General features: G+C 42.7%; 1 protein-coding gene across 10 annotated transcripts in view; it reads right to left on the bottom strand.

Annotated features, from left to right (window-relative positions):
• The window catches only part of MAGI2 (membrane associated guanylate kinase, WW and PDZ domain containing 2), a 1075940-nt gene that overhangs the window by 630835 nt on the left and 422523 nt on the right, over positions 1–22582 (bottom strand). The window lies entirely within an intron of this gene.

Here is a 22582-nt window from a genome sequence, read left to right as displayed (position 1 = left end):
GAGCAGAGTAACAGATAGAGTCTGAGACTATGATAGCCCATGAGACATTGCAGGAAGCAGTTCTTTATACTGAGGTCATCCAATGGGAGCAGACCTGCAGATTCCCACACAAGTGAATGGTAATTAATCACAGGCTGATAGCAGGAAAAGGCAGACAATGATATGCAGCCTGCAGGAAAGGGACTGCCCCTCCACTGCAGCAGACAATGTTTGTTTACACAAGAGCATGTTAAACTGTCATTAATTTCAGAGTGACTGCAGATGGAATCAGCAACTAGTTTAAGTGCAAACCAAACTATGCAAGAAAATGCATGTAATGACATCAGAACTGCTTGGGTTACAATACCACTGCAGCCAGCAGTAAACGCTGCAGACATGATCATAACAGCTACTATCTGAATTGCATCCGGATCGGATTTGAGCAGCCCTAACAGCAAGTGTTAAAAACAAGTCCTGCTATCTATGCAACCGAGGCATTCGAATGGAAATTCAAAATCAGCCTGGTGTCCTGAAAAGTAAATTGAAGGCAAATAAACTTTTATCTGGCTAAGGAAACAATGTTGATAAGGTTTTAGTGCTGAATAATTCAAACGGTCATTATTTCGTTTTGCAGCAATATGAAGCTGATTTACATTAGATTACCATGGCTGCTGTTTAGAATTTAGCCTTAATAATTCAGATCTTAAAATGTACCTGGGATGGGAATAAAAAAAATATATACATACCTTCCTCCAGACCAATCGCTCCCTTGCTGCCCTACTCTGCCACCTGTTCGTCTGCAACTGGCCATGGAAAATTCACCAGTCTAGGACAGATGGCGCAGGTGCAGTCCGGCCATGCAAGCTGCCCCGTTGCTGGGAGTATTCTGCGTCTGCGCAGTAATACTGCACAGGCACAGAATGCTCCTGGCAACAGGCGTGTGCGTGGGTGGGCACTGGATGTGCAGTTGGCCCCACACGGGGGGACTTTCCGGGGCCAATTGCAGAAGAACCAGGAGGCCCCATCTTAGGCTTACTTTCAACTGAAAATAAAAATATGAGACTCTATTCTGTGGCACTATTTACCATTATTATGCATACAATTAATTATCTCAAATTATTGATCTCAAAAGTTTATTTTCAATTCATGTTTGCTTTAAAGGGAAGGTTCAGGGACTATCTAAAAAAAATAAAAATCCATTTCCACTTACCTGGGGCTTCCTCCAGCCCGTGGCAGGCAGGAGGTGCCCCCGGCGCCGCTCCGCAGGCTCCCGGTGGTCTCCGGTGGCCGACCCGACCTGGCCAGGCCGGCGGCCAGGTCGGGCCTCTTCTGCGCTCCATGGTGCGTTCCACGCCGGCGCGCTGACGTCATCGGACGTCCTCCGGGTTGTACTGCGCAGGCTCAGAACTACTGAGCCTGCGCAGTACAGCCCGGAGGACGTCCGATGACGTCAGCGCGCCGGCGTGGAACGCACCATGGAGCGCAGAAGAGGCCCGACCTGGCCGCCGGCCTGGCCAGGTCGGGTCGGCCACCGGAGACCACCGGGAGCCTGCGGAGCGGCGCCGAGGGCACCTCCTGCCTGCCACGGGCTGGAGGAAGCCCCAGGTAAGTGGAAATGGATTTTTATTTTTTTTAGATAGTCCCTGAACCTTCCCTTTAAAGTGAGAGGAAAATTGGCAGTAGATGGTTCTTTGCAATTAGAAATGACAACCTTTGTTCTGTTAAATGTATGAAATCACGTTAAAGAAATTTGGAAGAAAAGGGTCTGAGCAGAAAGAATATGCTGTGGAGTAAAGCAGTCTCTAAAGTTAATAATTTTTTTACTAAACACGTATTTATATTAAAAGTGCTACAATAAATCACGCTTTGTCAGCTAAGCATATCCTGTTTTATTTTCCCAAGTTCACATTTGTTGTTTTATGCAATGCAATAACATAATTACCTAGCTATAGAAAATCACATCTCCACAATCCTAGGAAGGCAGTCGTTGACCACTTACTGTGTTATGAAGTGGAAGGTATTATGTTCATGATGTGGTTTAAAAAGTATACTGGGCAGAAAAAAACATGCAGAAAACTAAGAATTTTATTGTAGAATAGTGACAAATATTAATTCAACACTGTTAAAAAGACACACTAACGCAACAGAAAGTTTATACTTTCATGGTGCCAAATTATCTTTTTTATTTTACGGCTTTTTGAAATGACATAAAAGTTTATTTATTTGAAATGTTCCAGGCCTTGAATGAGATTGATATTGTTGCATGCGTACATAACAGTGTAATTGCTTTTATGAAACAGCATGAAATAAATCCAATATAAAGCTACGTCTACACGTAGCGATCCGGCTTATCAATCGAGCCGCTGATGCGGCTCGATTGATAAGATCCGACAGGTCGGATCTCGCCACCGCCGATTCCCTGCTCGCTCCCCACGAGGGCAGGGAATCGAGCAGAAGATAAGTGACGCCGGCGGGGACGAGGCCGGATCGAATCTGACGCGCAGGCGAGCGGGGACAAATATTAATTCAACACTGTTAAAAAGACACACTAACGCAACAGAAAGTTTATACTTTCATGGTGCCAAATTATCTTTTTTATTTTACGGCATTTCAAATGACATAAAAGTTTATTTATTTGAAATGTTGCAGGCCTTGAATGAGATTGATATTGTTGCATGCGTACATAACAGTGTAATTGCTTTTATGAAACAGCATGAAATAAATCCAATATAAAGCTACGTCTACACGTAGCGATCCGGCTTATCAATCGAGCCGCTGATGCGGCTCGATTGATAAGATCCGACAGGTCGGATCTCGCCACCGCCGATTCCCTGCTCGCTCCCCACGAGGGCAGGGAATCGAGCAGAAGATAAGCGACGCCGGCGGGGACGAGGCCGGATCGAATCTGACGCGCAGGCGAGCGGGGACGCAGCGGGTACGCGCGGGGATGCGGAAGAGGCGATCCGGTGGCTAATCGAGCCGCCGGATCGCTACGTGTAGATTAGGCTGAAAAACTGCAAACAATGCCACATTGGAAAAACATGATTCCCCTACACCTACAATAACCTGACACAGACCGAAAAGACTATCTGTTATGTGCAGATGGGCTTAAAAGGAACTTTAGCATTATTTACCACATCACCCCTAGTGCACTACAAAAAAGAACTGTATCTTCTCCCTCTGATGTGAGAGTTAGGAGTCCTGATCCATAGCCAGTCAATGTCTAGATAAGTAGGCAGAAAGGAATATACTATAGAAGGGAATAGAGATGGGCAATAAGATGCAATTACATCTAGCTTGCATTCAAGTTTTATGCAGCTTGAAATTGCACCAGAGTCAATAGCACATTGTTTTGATTGGTGCAGTTTCAGGCTGCCTACAATTTGCATAGGATCTGAATGCAAGGCAAGAGTTATTTACATCTCATTGACTACATCTGGTTGTGGCATTAGAAGCACAACTCTCTGGTCTATATTTCAGAATGTATCAACAGAAAGTGTTAGATAGGTTCCATTACCTACTAATGAAGTTGAACACTGTGGGGTGTAGACTGCAGCAGTGAGAACTCCTGGTAAGCACAATGTAGGTGATCTCTGCAGAAGGAGATGCTGGTTGATTTGCAGCTGGAAACAGCATTTCCCAAATAAGGTTGTCAAACCATCCCTTTAAATACAGACACATCTAAGGCCTCATACACTCATCAGACTATAGTCTATGGAAAATGAAAGATCACAGACCAATCTTACCACCCTTCATGTAGTATGAGAGCCATACCTTCACAGTCTTTTCTATGGAGCTGAACTCCCCATCAGATAGAAATCTTTGCAAGATGCTGCACACACAGATGCTGTACAGACACAAAAGATCAGTATCTGCAAAAGATCTGTTCCTGCCAAAGATCCGTTCCTGCAAATTGCATTCATGTGTATGAGATCTGCAGATCATCATACACACCTTGTTTAACTGACATCCATCTGCAGATCAGACAATCATCTGCAGATCTGAAAATCCACCCTGGTGGATCTGATCTGCAGATGAATGTCCGTTAAACAAGGTGTGTATGATGATCTGCAGATCTCATAGACTATGAATGCATTTTGCAGGAACGGATCTTTTGCAGGAACAGATCTTTTGCAGATATTGATCTTTTGAATGTCTACAGCATCTGTGTGTGCAGCATCTTGCAAAGATTTCTATCTGATTGGGAGTTCATCTCCATAGAATAGACTGTAAAGGTATGGCTCTCATACTACATGGAAGGGGGTAAAATTGGTCTGTGACCTTTCATTTTCCAAAGACTATAGTCTGATGTGTGTATGCACCTTTAGGTTCTGGAGCTGCTTACCCATAATTAGCACCTAAATTGCATCTAACTAGCCTCAAGACCTGTCTAATTCATATGTGACAGTATTTAAAGGGATGAGTTGGCAACACTGTTACCTCAATGCAATGAGGTTCACAGACCGCAAACTGTCAGTACCATGGTCATGCCATCATTATGTGTTTAAAGTATATTACTGTTATTTTTTAAATTATGGGCTTGTAATAAGTGATGGACGCAAAACTTAAAAAAATGTACCTTTATTTCCAAATAAAATATCGGAGCCATACATTGTGATAGGGGCATCATTTAAACGGTGTAATAACCGGGATAAATGGGAAAATAAAATACATGGGTTTTAATTACAGTAATTACATGTATTATTTTAAAACCATCATGGCCGAAAAAAGAAATAATTAATTTTTTCCATTTTTTTCTTAATCTTCCTGTTAAAATGGATTTATAATAAAACAATCCTTAGCAAAATGTACCTACGTGGTGGTGGAAAAAACAAGATATAGATCATTTCATTGTGATAAAGTTATTGGCAAATGAGGTGAAAGTTTCTCGGATGCATAAGGTGAAACGACACAGAAGGCTGAAGTGGTTAAGGTCTTATTCACATGATGTAGGTGATATGATAATGACAGGTAAATTAGCCTTGTTCTCTAAAAGCTTTCAAAATTCTTCAAAATCTTTTGGGTGGGTGGCGACTAGTTTGGTGGACACACATTGATTCTGTCTCTATGCTCTCTCTCTTTAGGGGCTATCTTGCCCTGTGTTGCTTCTTTTCGTACAATTTCCACTGGCATCTGTGGCAGCGCAGAGGGTTTATTCCTCTGCACTCCACAGCTCCATCTGCCAGTGGGAATTCCCCTCTACTGCACCAAAAGCTGGGTTCTCTCAGATTATACGTTTGTGGAGGATTTCCGCAGTGTCAGCGCGCATCCTGTGTGCTGACCACGGGAATAATTCCACAATTGTTACAGTATGAGCAGCCAAACCGAAATTCCCAGTGTAGGGGGAATTTCCGATTTGTACGTTTTTGTCAAATATAATTCCTAGGTCTTTAACCTGCTGAGCGGTCTGGACGAGCTCAGCTCGTCCAACACCGCCAGAGGCTGCCGCTCAGGCCCTGCTGGGCCGATTTTCGTCAAATAAAAAGCAGCACACGCAGCCGGCACTTTGCCAGCCGCGTGTGCTGCCTGATCGCCGCCGCTCTGCGGCGATCCGTCGCGAGCAGCGGTGAAAGAGGGTCCCCCCAGCCGCCTGAGCCCAGCGTAGCCGGTACAAAAAGTTCCGGCCAGCGCTAAGGGCTGGATCGGAGGCGGCTGACGTCAGGACGTCGGCTGACGTCGATGACGTCACTCCGCTCGTCGCTATGGCGACGATGTAAGCAAAACAAGGAAGGCCGCTCATTGCGGCCTTCCTTGTTTATTCTGGGCGCCGGAGGCGATCGGAAGAACGCCTCCGGAGCGCCCTCTAGTGGGCTTTCATGCAGCCAACTTTCAGTTGGCTGCATGAAATAGTTTTTTTTTTATTTAAAAAAAACCCTCCCGCAGCCACCCTGGCGATTTAATCAGAACGCCAGGGTGGTTAAGAGCTTTAAAAGATTAGATTCAGAGACGAAAGAGGATTTCCTCTCTGAATGTGTGAGATTTTGTCTGAATCCTACCTTTCAAATTACTGATCCATCCACATCTTCTTTCCAATTAGCTTATGTGCTGTTGCAAGGAGATCTCTTTTCGTGGGCTTATGATATTTTGCAACACAATTCTTGGAATGATAATCTGTATCAGTTTCTTACATTGATTTTCTCCCACTGGTTTGAGCTCCCTTGCTGGCCACCTGCCCTGTACGAATGTGTAGTTGCTAATGAGTTCGTTGTTTTGTCCATTCCATGCAAAACCATTCCGTGTGATAATCAGTTCAATGTTTCTGTTGCCACTTCAGGTTCTAAGCAGGTGCAAGAGGAATGCTTTGATATCTCTCTTGCATTTAAACAGCAGTCATTCAAGGTTGCTAAAAAGAAAAGATCTAAAAGACGCAAGCATCTGAATGAAAAACTCCCTATGGATATTGTTCAGTCTGTACCTAAAAAAGTTTCCCAGCTGGAAAATCCGTTGCCCATAGCAACTACAAATAAAGAAATTTCCATAAAGTCTGAAATGTGGAACACACTTGAATGTGATGAACCCATAGAGGCTTCTCAGTCTCAGGTTTTGTTGCCCCAAGCAAAAGCATATGTGGATCCTATAATAGGCAGAATTATTCACTATATTAAAGGAGTAAGAAAATCTATGCATGTTCCTGATCCCTACCCATATGAATCTTACCTTGATACAGGCTTGTTTGAGCCTCCATTTGCCTCATGGGAAATTGGGGCCTTGATGGAAGAATTTGAATTTGATTGGAAGGCTTTTTGCGATTTTTACATTTCAAAAAGCGAATTGATTCTTTATGCTTGTCTTTATTCGGTGTACGCTTTGATTGACTCTGATGAGTGTGACGAATGTTTTGTGCATCCGGTGATTTGTGTGGCAGAAGATTTTGGATGAATTGCACACACACCAATCAATTGACTTCAATAAAGAGACATCGTTATCGGATAATTGTTCCTGCCTTTCTGGGGTAAAGCATGTGAGTCTAGATATTGTGCGACCTGAAATGAATGGGTGTACCACTGTGGTTGATTTCTGTGCGAATCTTGAAAGATTCTCTCCTGATTGTGTGGAGTTTGAATCTATGCAATGTAAAGCCTGTTTCTCAGATGTTCCAGCAGATGGTGATCAACATGAATGTGTCAGTTTTGTCAATGATATGTGGGATCCCTTGTGATGTAAAAACAGATCTTCTTCTCCCATTACTACTTTAAGATCTTCCATCTATGATCTTGCTATGGGGGAAATTCCCAAACTATGCAGTTTCAAGAGTAAGGTTAATATGATGAATAAAGTTTCTCATGGTGTTGTCACAACTTTTTCTACAAATACGGTTCAATATGAATGTTCAGACCCAGTCAGGTGTGAATGGGAGCCCCCGTTCCAGAAAAAGCAGCTCGAAGGGCTGGTGTATGAATTGGAGAACGATTCAAAGTCGTTTTGTGAGTGCTACATTGCTAGAAGTGAGTCTGTCGTGAGAGCATGCATAAGTTCTGCTTCCGCCTTAATAAAAGAAAAGGTGTGTGAATATGACTTTGTGAGTCCGCTGATTTGTATGTGGAAAATAATTCTGAATGAACGAGTACTCCACTCAGTTGATGTTTATAAAAGCACATTGTCAGCTGGCGTTTCTGAGATCCAGCAATCCAGCCAGGAGACCTCAGAATCCCTGTCTTCGAATTGTCCAGTTTCGCAATCGATTGCGATCTTGGATTCACAAATTTTGCGTTCTGACTCCTTGGATTCGACATTGTTAGCCGAGTCTAAGGGTGAGACAGCGCTTTGGTTTTGCGAATCTGATACTGGGGGATCTTTGCCTTGTCCAGAGAAGGTTTCTGTGAGCCTGCCCTGTACCATGAATAAAACCATGATGTCCACTTGCACTGACATTTGTGAGTCCCTTTCTTGCTCTGAAGATAGTGGTGACTCTCCACCCTGTACTCTAGGTGAGTCAATATTGCCTTGCATAAAGTCTCCTGCAGTGACCCTAGAGACTCGTCTAGGTATTGCTACTATTCTCACCTGTTTTTCTGCTATTTTGGAATTGCAGTCTAGTTTGACTGCTATGCAGAATTCTGCGTGCAGTGAGATTAGAGTTAGGGAGTCAGTGTGTGTTCCAGTAGATATTCCTGTGCATCCTGTTCATGAAGATGAAACTCAATCTCAGCGGATTGTAGAACCATCACTGGGACACTTGCTCTGTCCGCAAAATGTATTTGATGTTTTGCCCTGTAACATGGATAGTTCAGAATCCTTGATTTCTTTGTCAGAAAACTTGGGAAACGATGCTCCTGAGCTTTTGTCTGATGTTCCTCCCAAAGGGTGCAGAACTTTTAGGAGATGCCTCCTGCCCGCAGGGCCGTCTGAGGTATTGCCCACTTCAGTAGGCATCGCTGCTATACTGACCACTTTTGCAGCTCTTGTGGAGCTTCAGTCATGCGTGGTCAATTATGAGTTTTGGTTAGATACAATTATAGTCACAGAAGCTTCTGAGTCTGAGTCAGAGTCTTCTTTTGGAAGACCAGTACCTGTGACCACTACTCGTGATGATTTTCTGCCCGGTCCTGGTTTTGGTCTTGTCGTGTCGGACTCTGAGGTTGACAGTTCCCCGACATGTCCTGAGGTTTCTTCTGTGCTAGTGTACCCCGATGTGCTCTGTGACCCAGAAAGCCCAAGTGTGCCTCGGTTACCAGCATGCTCAGATGCTTCCCCAAGGGAGACATGTTCTGATGTTGCCTGCCTGCCTGCATGCCCAGAAGTGGTCCCTGACAGCCCTGATCTTGATGGTTGTCCTGGTAATCCTGAATCCGGAATAATCATAGGTTCCATAGGGGTTCTTGGTAGTTCTCCATGTGAGCCTGGTGAGCGTTCTGGCCTCTTGAGATCGTTGCGGAGCTTAAAAGTGTTCTTGGAGATTCTGGGAGAAATTTTTTTTGGTGACCTGGATGGGATCAACAGTGGCTTCTCTGTTGAAAGGGACACTTCGAATAGGTATTGTGGCAGGTTTCGTATTTTTGGACGCTCCCTGGAAGGTGGTGGGTATTGCCTGGAGTATGTTGATGGCTTGTTCTCTGGAATTCACAGTTCTGTTGGGTGTTACGCTGAGACTTGTAGTACTGATGGGCATGTTTCGGGGGTTTCTGTTTCCGACGAGGTCAGTTTCGGCAGGATTGACTCTGGAATTGGGCCTTGTCGGGCTGACCTGACCTTCATGAGTCTTCAGATTTTTTTGGAAACATCCATTTTGAGAGACGTCTGGAATCCGTCCCTAGAAGGGAGGGGGGGGGGGGGGGGTACTGTAATGATCTGCTCAGCTGTCCGCACGGGCAGACAGCTGTTTGTCCATTCCTTAAAGGGAAGGTTCACGCAGGAGCTGTAAAAAAATAGAAATCCAAATCCACTTACCTGGGGCTTCCTCCAGCCCATGGCAGGCAGGAGGTGCCCTCGCCGCCGCTCCGCAGGCTCCCGGTGGTCTCCGGTGGCGAGCCTGACCTGGCCAGGTCGGGCTGCTTCTGCGCTCCAAGTTGCATGTCACTTGTGCGCGCTGACGTCATCGGACGTCCTCCGGGCTGTACTGCGCAGGTGCAGAGCTACTGCGCCTGCGCAGTACAGCCCGGAGGACGTCCGATGACGTCAGCGCGCACAAGTGACACGCAACTTGGAGCGCAGAAGCAGCCCGACCTGGCAGCCGGCCTGGCCAGGTCGGGCTCGCCACCGGAGACCACCGGGAGCCTGTGGAGCGGCGGCGAGGGCACCTCCTGCCTGCCACGGGCTGGAGGAAGCCCCAGGTAAGTGGATTTGGATTTCTATTTTTTACAGCTCCTGCGTGAACCTTCCCTTTAAGTCTGAAGGCTGCAGGTCTCTGGAAAAGAGACCTGCCTGTGCTTTGCAAGTTTCAGACCTGCTCTGCTGCTGAGCAATTTGCATACACTTGTCATGCAAACAGCCTAGCTGCCTCCTTTGAAGGCTTGCAGTATAAATACCATGTGATCCTAGAATCCTTTGCTGCTCATAGAGGTTTGTTCCTGCTGGACTCACCTGGAGTGTCAGCCACTGCTATCTTAGTATAGTTAATTCTTGGGGAGTGCTCCTTGCATTCCTATTTAGTGCAGTCAGTTTGTGTATAATTTGTACTGCCTATTCAGTCCTTGTTTTTCTGTCGCGATTGCGCTGTCGCCAGCGGCGGTTGATAGCGAATCGCTCTGTCTTGTTTGGATCGCACTAGCCTCTAGCGGTAGCGGCTGTGGATCCTTCTGATCTGTGTTCCTGGATAGTAAGCTGGAGCAGCGGTTGCTACTGGCTACCTCACCTGTCTGTCTTGTCTGTTTGTGCTCATTTGTGTTACTTGTGGCTAGTTAGGGTGGCACGCTTATCACTGGGCGCCTATCGCACGATGATCATGTCTTAAACGCGTTCGCTGTTGCGAATAAATGCGGTGTTCGCTTTTAGCTAGCGTTTGTTATTTTCTTTATCCTCTGATTGTTGTTTGCTGTGCCTTTGCTACTCTCGTGCTCTGTCCTGCTCAGTCTGGTGTCACTATTTGGCAATCGCCATTCTTGCGATTGCGTTCCCACTTTGTTTCCGCCGTTGTGTGTTCACCGTCGCTGGGTGGCGACTAGTTTGGTGGACACACATTGATTCTGTCTCTGTGCTCTCTCTCTTTAGGGGCTATCTTGCCCTGTGTTGCTTCTTTTCGTACAATTTCCACTGGCATCTGTGGCAGCGCAGAGGGTTGTTTCCTCTGCACTCCACAGCTCCATCTGCCAGTGGGAATTCCCCTCCACTGGTGCTTGCACCAAAAGCTGGGTTCTCTCAGATTATACGCTTGTGGAGGATTTCCGCAGTGTCAGCGCGCATCCTGTGCGCTGACCACGGGAATAATTCCACAATCGTTACAATGAGTTACGGTATATCAGCTATCTCTGACAGCAATTTTTGCCAATCCTGCTCCCAGTGACTTGATCAACCAAGCTGATTTTGCTCATTCTCATTACTCTGCTATTGCATGAACTTTCTGATACTACATTGGACACATTGGTTGCTTCTATGCTTTGCCTTGCTACATTGTGTTATATTAATCATAATTGCAGGATGGACAGTTATGTACAAGGGCACTAACATTAACTTTGTCGAAGTTGGTTAACATTCTATACTTTGCCTTGTAGTGGCTGGCGTGAGTGAGTTGGGAAGGGGGTTGAGACAGTGGGGGGGGGGGGCACTGTCTCAACCCCCTCCCCTTCGCATCCTTTTTAAATAACATGTTTTTTATTATTAGGATTATCAATGCAGTTTGTATCTTTTGATTTAGAGACCTTGATTTGTGGTTGATTGGGACCTACATCTCCAATATTATCATCTCCCAGTTTTGTCTAGTAAATGCAATCTTTCCTTTCAATCTGGATGATCTTATCAATAATAACATGGTTCAATAAAAATTGCATAGTTGTAAGGACACCTTTTTTGTCCTTAAACATTATTTGATGTTGCTGTATGGTGAGCTGGTATGGTAATGTTGCTGTATGGTTTATTTAACCTTCATTCTGTTTTATAAGTGGTGAATATTTTATGTGTAATCAGCCAACAATATTACAGATTACTCAGCAAGCTCATGGTGAACTAGAACTCCTAGGAGCGTGTAAGGGGCTAGAAAGGACCAAAAAGTGCTCAATGAGTGTGTAGGCATGGCATAGACATGTTATATAAGCACTTTTCATTTCATCTCTCTGTCTATAACTCCATAATGAGTTATAACGTCTAGATCAAATCCATTTGGGGCCGCTGCTTTAAGGGTTTGACAAATATGAACCTACAACTAACTTTCTGAAATTAATGTTTATTGTAAAAACATCTGTTTTCCTCTTGGTCCTCTTTAACTTCGGCATGATTTAAAACCAGGCGCAAACCAACATGCCAGTATAGTCACCAGAATACAGACAATGTATTTTTCTTCTGCATTGTTAATTAGTATACCTGGATACTGTTAATATAAAGTGACTGCACGGCATATATGTCGCTGTGTGGGAGGGTTAGATGCAAACCGACCTGACAACCAATTCTGATGAAAATAATCTGCCACAGGGAGTTACTACGTTGACTTTAGAAGTTGACCTTTACCAGTACAATGACAGATAGGTACAGAATTATTACTGTATTATTCAGTAGCCTAACAACCTGCTTTGGAGCCAAGTGATAACTCTGAGTCTGCTGGCACCTTGTTGACTATTTAGAACAGAGCACATCAGATATTACTTGGAATATGTATTTTGCAGTGCCAAAGGACAACATGCCTCAGCAATTATCTTTCATGCAGCGCATCAAGCTTCTTAACCGCAAGGTACTATCAAAGGAGTTTCAGGCAACTGAGCACATTAATAATGTAATTTATGCTATGATCCAGCCCTGAGGAAATTCATATCTGTGATACCATAGCTAACTTTCACCTTTCCTTTCAGCCTACAAGCTGGATACTGATTATTTGTAGGGTCTATTATTGTTTATGGTAATATATCAACTTTGTTGTGTCCTCCCTCTTTTTGTAAGAGAAAATGAAGCTGTCATTGAATAAGACTGAAAAGTAAATAATGGTAGATTTAAAATTAACGAGGAGGAATGCAAATCTAGTATCTGGTAACATTTTAACAAATATGTTTAATTGTCACAGAAGCAATTCATAGTGTTAAACATATCAATAGACATTTCGGTTTTGTTAATTCTCAAAAGCTTGTCTGTCTGTTTTGTGCATGTTTACAGTTGAACTTCAGAGCAAACACAGTATTTCCTGATTCGATTCATATAAAATGTATTGCATATATTAAAATATGACCTATATTTCCATTATGCAGTTGCTTAGTCGCATGACTATAAAATAAGTTTTTTTCTTTTCCAACAAAATCCCACTAGTGCAGTACTTATAGATTTTAAAATGAATGGACAGCTTCCTAGGGTTTTCTTATTGTGCTTCCCAAGGTAAGGTAAAAATAAATATTTAGATTTTTTTTCTGAAATATTCTCTATTTTCTAATAAAACCTCTGCTTGTTTTCTGACTTTCTGACCCCCAAAATAGATATTTTTACAATTCATAATCTTAGTTACATAGTTGCATAGTTATTTTGGTTTAAAAAATACGTACGTCCATCAAGTTCAACCAGAATCTATTCTAATGCTGGCCACATTAGAGTGTCTAGTATTAGTTAACTGAATGGGGCAAAGGGGTACTTTTTGGGACTTTTCCCATGAACTGGACAAAATGTTAATACATTACTGAGACTCAGACTGGGCATTGGTTTGTGAGCTTGGATGTGTGAGGTGAGGCTGGAGATTGAGCTGTACTGTCCAGAGGCCTGTGGTTTCAAAAAACCCTCTTCAGACTGGTAAAGAGCACTCATGCAAGTTTGCTGGACTGCATATCTTGTGTTGCTGAAGAGGGACTGTTTTTTGTTGCCCTTTCTGCTGAAGATAGGCTGTTTGCTTTGTTTGTTTTGTTTGCTTGGACAAAGCGAACTTATGATTGCCAAACAAATAGACTTTGGTTTGAAACTTTATGGCTGCCTCCTTGTGGTTGTACTGGTCCTCAAACACAGCGTATGACCATATATATATATATATATATATATATATATATATATATATATATATATACACTGTGCATATAGTGCATACATATATATATATATATATATACACACAGTTTTTTTTTTTACTGTACATGCACACACATACATACACACATACACATTGCCAAGCTGTATTCTAGCCCATTCAGCTTTGCTGATTAAGGGCTTGTTTCCACTATCGCGAATCTGCATGCGTCCAACGCATGCGGATTCGCACATGTGATGCAAGTGGATGGGCCTGTTTCCACTGTAGCGTTGTTGAGGTGCGTTTTTTGAAAAGACGCACAAAAGAGCCGCAGAATTCCCCTGCGAGTGGAATGCATGCAAATCGCCGCTAATGTATTTAATAGGGAATTCGCATGCTGTTTTGGTATGCGAATTTTCAAGCGAATTCGCATGAAATCAATGGAACAGCACACCGGCATTGTCATGGTTAAATTCGCATACATCGTCATCCATGCGAATTTTCATGCGAATTCGCATGAAAATTTGCATGCACACGCATGTGAAATTCGCATCCGCATGCGAATTTTGCTGCAGCGATTTTGCAACGCAATAGTGGAAACGAGCCCTAAATCCTGGTATATCCATGATGAAAAAGTGCCTTACTGTTAAAAACTGCACCTCTCGTATGTGACAAACCTCAAAATAATCAGAAGCTGGAAGCAATGCATTTTATAAGGTGTACGAGTCATATCAATGAATCAATTAATTTTCATGTGGAATCCTAGAGGCACAGGGTAAAGGGAAATATGGCTATGTGTCCATATTTTTATATCAACTAGAGACAAAGTGCTTAAACATTGCAAAATTAATTGATTTCTTCTCAGAGTTAAATTTTGATAGTTCTGTCAGTAAAGTGGCACACTTTATCCAGAATACCATGACATAGCCAGATAACTCATTCTAATGCCGCATAAAGACAACCTGAGCATGACCTCATAACTGAAACTGGAGACAATGTAATTCACAGAGCAAACACCAAAATTAATTGCCATATTATATAAATTCCCATAATGTTCACATGTCCTAGAAGACCTAGATTATTACAACATAATCAGAGAATCCGGATAAAATCTAATGATACATTACCCGCATGCTCAGTTTAATATCTTTGTGATTGGGATTTGAAAGTCATGTTTATAGTGACATTTTTCAAAGTTTATGAAACCTCAGTTTTTGTTGCAGAGAATTGTCTTCATTTCCACAAAACATGACCTGTACAAGCAACAACAACAACAAAACATTTGTAAAACGCTTTTCTCCCATAGGACCCAAAGCACATAAGCTTGTCCCAGATCAGTACATAGTTGCAGTTTGTGATGTGTTACTGGGGGGAAAGTTATACGATAATAAATGCCAGACTAAACAGGTGGCTTTTCAGTTTTCATTTAAACGCCTCCGGGGTTGGAGCTGTGTTGATTGGGTGTGGCAAGGTGTTCTAAAATGTAGGAGCAGCAAGACAGAAGGCTCCTCCAAAGGTTTTGTGTTGGACTCTGGGGGTGGTCATGTTATTAAATCCTGTTAATCTGAGGCTGTGAGAGGTATGATGTTGTTGCAAAAAAGGACTAAAACAAACTTTTAATGCAACTAGGATTGCTCTTACCGAGTCTCACCTGTTGAGCAATGTATCTACTGCTAGCAAGAAATATTTGTTATGCTGCCACAGCAGATGAACTCAATTGAAAGTACAGGATGTTAACAATATGTCTGCTTCCATGAAAGCCGGAAGTAGAAACGCTGCAGATTTATTGTATGATTTGTATCAGCTGTAACAAAGAAATGTTTTTCATTAAAGGTTATTATGCTGTTGAAAAAAAGTGGCACTGCAGTGCAATTAAAAAAAGTCTATTTAAACCCCACATAATTTAAAGCAAATTACAAAATTACAAGCAATGGGAAAACAACATCCAAAGTGAATTGCAATATCTTGTTTGGCATATCCTTGATTTCTGTTTTAAGACACAGTTAGGACAGGAAAGCTCTCACCTAAGATAAATTATTTTGTGAATTTAAAATGGGAAAGAACAACTTAACTACATGTTGCATTTTATTTACATGTGTAAATAAACGGACTTAGTTATGATAATTTACTGTGCAGAATGATGTGACTCATCGCCACAAAGTGACAGGACATGCCAGAGCGCAGTGTATTTCTCTCAGTAGGTAACAAAGCACAAGTGCTGTCCTGCAGAGCAGGCTCTACTGCCTCTGTGCTTTCCTGTACTTGATATGACACTGCCTGACAGACAAAAATTGTAACACTTCCACAAAGAAACGCTTTGACAGGCATGATAGCAACCCCATGCCTTCTCGGTCTCTTTCTGAGCACAATAAACATTTCAACATCCCTTTCAGAAGTCCCAAGTTATCTTGGCATCTTAAACTCATTATCAGGTGCATCACCTATATTACACAAAAATGTATTGTGACATCCTCCGATTTCCAAACCCCAGCCAGTAACTATAAACCATCAGCTTCTGTTCAGCATATCAATGACCAAGCATCAGGGATGAGATGACAGGAGTGGTAGTACTTATTTTGCTCATTGCACTAGGACAGCCTTGATTTATCTCGGACTTAAAAAAAACATGTTTCTCTTTCATTACCATTGTAGTGATGAAAGCACCATAATACCATGTTGTCTAGCATGATGTTGTATGAGCCCAGACTTAAAGGGAACCAGAGAGGAATGGCCAGGCAAAATAGAAAAAAGATGTCCTACATACCTGGGGCTTCTTCCAGCCCCATAAGCCTTGATCGCTCCCACGCCGCCATTCTCCGCTTCCTGGATCAGCCGGTACCGGGCCCGTCACTTCAGGCGGATGCAGCCAATTGTCCGCATCACAGGGGCTCCCTCCATACCCGTACACATGCGGCTGCGCAGTAGGCAGCCACTTGCGTATCTGTATGGAGAGAGCACCCTGTGATGCGGAGAATTGGCCGCGTCCACTGTCCGAATGGGCGACTCGCGGCAATGACGGGACCCGGTGGCGGCGGATCCAGGAAGCGGAGGACGGCGGCGTGGGAGTGATCCGTGCGTATGGGGCTGGAGGAAGCCCCAGGTATGTATATTTCATCCTCTCTGGTTCCCTTTAAAGGACTCACGAGGTGAAAACCTAAATGTAGTCTTACTTACCTGGGGCTTCTTCCAGCCCCTAGATGCTATTTGGTCCCTCATCGCAGCTCCAGTCTTCTCTGGGGTCTCGGGGCTTTAAATGAACAATTTGTCTTTTATTCTTCCTTCAAAGTTGTCTCTTGCTGTCCACGGACACACTTCTGCACACATGGAATCGTCGGTAAACACTTGTCTCTTGTCCTAACCAGATTGCGGTGATATACCTTTTTGGGTTGAGAAAGTTGATGTGTGTGTATACTGTATGCCTCAGAGGAAGCGGTCTTTGAACGTGAAACACGTGTCATGCAGTCTCTTATGTGATTTGGAATTTTGAAATTGTGTTCACATGCTTGTCCGCAATCTTGAAGAAACTTTTTTAAGGAAGAATAAAAGATGAATTGTTCATTTAAAGCCCTGTGGTTGTTTATTTATAGGATTTGTATACTGTGTGTCTAGAGTTTGGGGTGGAACAGTACTACTCATTTTATTGTAATTGTATTGCTTCTCTGGGGTCTAGCTGGTCACCTGTATGGATCGCCGACCATCGATGGGTCGAGTCGATGCTTTCTGCGTATGCACTTTACCTCTCCTTTAAAGCACATAACTAAGAAGGAACATATCTCAAGCCTGAGATACGAGTGTATGAATATGTAAATCGGTATTATATCTATGTTATGTAATCCAATGGTGCTCAACTCCAAAGTCTCTTTTCCAGGAACTATGACTTTTTCTTGGTCCCAAAGACAAAGATCTGCTAGACAGAGCAGTTGGACGATACTTTGAAGATTCTGATTTGTAGAATTACACTTCCTAATCCAAAATAGTTATGTATTAAAGTGAAAACACATGTACAATAGTGGTTACTTATAGGAAATGAGAATTAAATCCCTCTGGCGATAGTTTGGGGTTAATTGCTGTACAGACGCTACGCTAAGCTACAGTCTAACAATGTGTACTGCTGCTATGGAGCTAGGAGTAGGGTCTATGGTGTGGCACACAGCAGTGTGGCTTCCAGTGGGCAGGCTAGGGAGGGAAACAATACTCATTCCTCGTTGTTGTTTGAAGATTCAGTGTTCCATATGTTTAAGGCCCCTTGTACACTTACTTTGCAAACCGGTGTTGCGTTACCCTCTTTTACTGCATGGTAACACAATGGCAATGCAAGGCAATGGGGCCTAGCACATTTACGGCATCATGTCGGTAGGGCTCGACCTGTCACCAAGCTGCCACAAAGTTAACAACTTGTTACCATAAGACTTCTGGGGCGATGCAGCGGTAGTGGAAGTAATGTAAATCAATGGGCGATGCAGGCATTTTAAACATGTGGTCTGCGGTGGTGCAGCGCACATGCGCGGAGTGACGGGAATACAAACATGGGAATCCCAGTGATGAACCTCCTGTCTAGCAGAGAGTACATCACTGAGCGAGGGGTGGAGAGGATTGTGTGGAGGGAGGCACACTATGCGTGGGGCATTGCACCGCAAATGCACAGGCCATGTGTAAAACTGGCCTAAATGATCTTTCAGGGCAGCAGAACACATTTTAGATACTAGATACTTTATTTTTCAAATATTCTTCTGAATTGCATAACTTTGAGGCCATTATATATGATGAAATGTTCATCTACAAAACTTCCTGCACTATTTCCTTAGGAGCTGTTTTGACAATCTATTAAAGTTATTTAAGTGTCTCACTCTTGCACAGTTCTCCATGGCAGTCTGTACACTAAAATATAAACATGATCATGCAGAACATATGTCCACATGATATATACCGTACATAGATCAAGAAATGCCCAATGCCCATACAACAAAAGAGATTGCACACCACTGGCTGCAAACAAATTTTGCTGTGTTCAAAGAACAAGTACACACTACATGGTGGCCCACTCCTGAGTACAGGTAGTCCCTGGTTAACGAACGAGATAGGGACTGTAGGTTCGTTCTTAACCTGAATCTGTTCTTAAATTGGAACAATGTGCTATCTCTGTCCCCTGTACCTCCTCTGTGCCCACCTGTGCCTCCAGTGTCCCCCTCTGTGTCACCTCTGCCCTATGTGCCTGCTTATACAAGTGTAAAAGGTATTTTTTCCTTGAATTTTTTAAAATCGATTTTTCTCAGAAACTACAAGTCCAATTTGAAATTTTTTTTTGGCTTGTTCCCATGGAAAAGGGCATTCGTAAGTCGGGGACTACCTGTACTTATATTGGTGTATGTACACTTATTTGCTGTTTAACACCTGAGGAAGGATGTAATATCCGTAGCATGTAGTGTGTACTTGTTCTTTGAATACAGCAAAATTTATTTGCAGCCAGTGGTGTGCCGTCTCTTTTGTTGTATGGACGTTTCCCTGAAACCGTAGGAGCAATCTGTCTGAGACAAGGCACCGGCAACCACACAGGTCAAGCATACCTTTTATACCTGTTCTCCAAGCACCAAGTGTTTGTGGATAGATCATCAAGAAATGCATCTGGCAGACAATTTATATTAAAGCAAAAAATATAAGGTGAGAAATAGTGTTGCTCATAAGTTATTTGGGGTTTTGTGAATTTTCATGTAATTTTTGCAGTTAGGAATCTGATTGTAATTACAATTCCTTGGGCAAACTTGATTTCACGTAATTTCACTTAATTTTTGCAGAAAGGCCTTTAACTCTAAAGGGCATAAGTAAACAAATGTTTGCATATGAGAAAAACACAGTTTCTCATGAAGGAATTAATATGTATTGGAATGAGAAAGTTATATTTTTGCAGAATTATGTGTCATCGCAGAATTAAGCATCATAATTATGATTACATGCAAAATTAATTTCTCAATCAATATTTTCTATTATTCAGAAACAAGAATGTGCTCTGCTCTAAACGAGTAATAACTGTATGTTTTATTCTTTCTTAAAATTTTTTTTTTTTTCACAATACCAAGATTGAGATGTAATCTAATTGTAAAGAGCTATAACAGAATAAAAAGAAAGTTTATAACAAAAGACAGGGAATAATCTCGAAGGATCATAAACCAAAACATAATCATTTATAATAGAGATAAGTCCTCATAGATGAAATAAATAAATAATAAACACAGATAAAGCTTTAAAAAATATATGCCACAATAGTTATTCATTTTAAAGAGATACTGTAGGGGGGTCAGGGGAAAATGAGTTGAACTTACCCGGGGCTTCTAACGGTCCCCCGCAGACATCCTGTGTTGGCGCAGCCACTCACCGATGCTCCGGCCCCGCCTCCGGTTCACTTCTGGAATTTCAGACTTTAAAGTCTGAAAACCACTGCGCCTGGGTTGCCGTGTCCTCGATCCCGCTGATGTCATCAAGAGCGCACAGCGCAGGCCCAGTATGGTCTGTGTCTGCGCAGTACACTCCTGGTGACATCAGCGGAGCGAGGACACAGGCGTCTAGGCGCAGTGGTTTTCTGACTTTAAAGTCAGAAATTCCAGAAGTGAACTGGAGGCGGGGCCGGAACATCGGTGAGTGGCTGCGCCAACACAGGATGTCTGCGGGGGACCATTAGAAGCCCCGGGTAAGTTCAGCTCATTTTCCCCCGACCCCCCTACAGTATCCCTTTAAGGATTGACCAGTCAGTACATAAACATTTAAAGCTTTTCCTCTTATATATGGAACAAAACTGGATCTCTTCCATTTTGTGTAATTATGTGATGTCCTATGCTTAAAGTATACATATCTTAGCTGCATTAATTAAATGTACAATGATGAGATTATTATGGCTAGCACTGTGGCATAGTGTAGCGCTGGGTCCCTGGTTCGAATCCTAGCCAGGGCACTATCTGCACAGAGTTTGTATGTTCTCCCCATGGTTTTGTGTGGGTTTCCTCCAGGCACCTCATTTTCCTCCCACCTTCCAAAAACATACAGATACATTAATTGGCCTCCCCCTAAATTGGCTGTAGACTACAATACATACACTACACAATACATCCATAGACATATGACTGTGGTAGGCATTAGATTGTGAGCCCTTCTGAGAGACAGTTAAGTGAGAAATCCATATACTCTGCACAGCAGAAGATGTTGGCACTTTAATACTAAATTATAATAATAAATAGCTCCTAAATTATGATTGTCAGTGCATGGGCTAAATAAAATTGTTATAGTCAAAGAAGCAAAAGCTCTAAGGCTAGGTTAACAATGGTCAGTTGCATAATGCACGCAATATAATGACTGTGAATTGCAATGCTAATTACGCAAAATTTTGCATACATTTTTGAAATTAGGCCATACGCAATTACGATTTGGACATTCAATTGATTTAGTGTAACCCATTCATAATTTCTCATAATGTTTGCGTAATTTTAGCTGTTAATAGCAAACCAACCATAAATTCTATAATTACCAAAATTGCTCTGTATGTTAACCTCCTTGGCGGTTATCCCAAGCTAGGGTCGGGGCGGAAAACCGCAGCTAAGAGCGGTGATCCCGACCTCTGCTCGGGGTAGCCGCCGGAGGCTGAATGCAGAGCAATGTGCACAGCGGGAGCGTTTCTACATACCTCCCGGGGAACCAGATGTCGGCTGGCATTCTTCTTCCTCTCCTCCGGGGCTCTGCTTCCTGCTGGTGAGATCGCCGGCTGTCGTCATGACGACAGTCGGCAATTTCACTTTAGAGTTGCAGCGCCACCCGGAGGATGGAGGCCTAACTGCAGCGCTGGAGCCAGGGAGGTGAGTGATTGCTGGGCTCCCTGGCATTATTTTTTCCAGGTTTTAGGGTCTGAAAGGGTGCAAAAAAAGTGCACCGCTTTTAGACCCTAAAATCCGGAAAGAATCCGAACACCAAGGGGGTTAAGGGAATAGTGGGAATAAGTCAAAAAAATTATTTTTCAGAGCGACCTTGTAGTTTTTAAGAAAATAATTTTTTAAAAATGCAAAGGAAAAAGGTTTTGTTACACTCAGAAAAACTACATTATAAAAAAAAAATTCTTAGCATTTCTAAAATCTAATAATAAAAAAAAAACCCACAAGTTCTTTTTGAACAATTCTTTTTGAACAATTCAGCGGCACAAGATTAAGGAAAAATAATGCAAAAGTTTGAAATTACGGTCCCTTACTACGTTAATATACAAAATTAATTACACTTTTTCCTGAAGTTTTTGCATTAATATATTGCACTATGGTTATGAATTATGTTGCAAAATTACGATTATGCGAAATTCGTGCTCAATGACAGACTTTAAAGGGAACCTTAACTGAAAGGTATATGGATGTTTCTTTTTAAACAATACCAGTTGCTTGCTTGCTGATCTCTTTGGCTGCAGTAATGGCTGAATCACACACCTGAAACAAGCATGCAGCTAATCCAGTCTGACTTCAGTCAGAGCACCTGATCTGCATGCTTGTTCAGTGGCTGTGACTAAAAGTATTATGGACCAAGGATCAAATGGAAAGTCAGGCAACTGGTATTATTTTAAAAGGAAAAATCCATATCCTTCTCAGTTTTGGTTCCCTTTAATACAAAGCCTACATGGCCTGCATTAGAATAATAGTTATAAGTTATAATGCAGTACTGTGAATAAGCCCATAGTATTGTATGGGAAGTGAGCTGACATGCAGAATTGTTCTGCAACAAAACTGAGCACTGGGAACTAGCCCTAACTGTACCACTAGTGATTTGTTGAAAACTAATATTCCAGTAATCTCTAAGGAATGGACATTGAACTTGAATATGTTGAACAGTTAGGGCTAGTTCACAGTGCTCAGTTGTGCTGCAGAATAATCCAAATGCAAGGATTGCACACTTGGTGATAGTGGATGCTGGTGCAGGATACTAATGGCATGTCATCCAGACAATCGGAAAGAGGGGCCCACACACAGTCTAAGGCTAGAAACCCACTAGGAGCGCTTTGTGATTTGAAAAGCTCTTGCTAAT

Source organism: Hyperolius riggenbachi, chromosome 3 (assembly GCF_040937935.1).
Source record: "Hyperolius riggenbachi isolate aHypRig1 chromosome 3, aHypRig1.pri, whole genome shotgun sequence".
Classification (NCBI taxonomy): Eukaryota; Metazoa; Chordata; class Amphibia; order Anura; family Hyperoliidae; genus Hyperolius; species Hyperolius riggenbachi.
The sequence above is the reverse complement of the archived record's forward strand: the minus strand, read 5'-3'. Positions and strand labels throughout refer to the sequence as shown.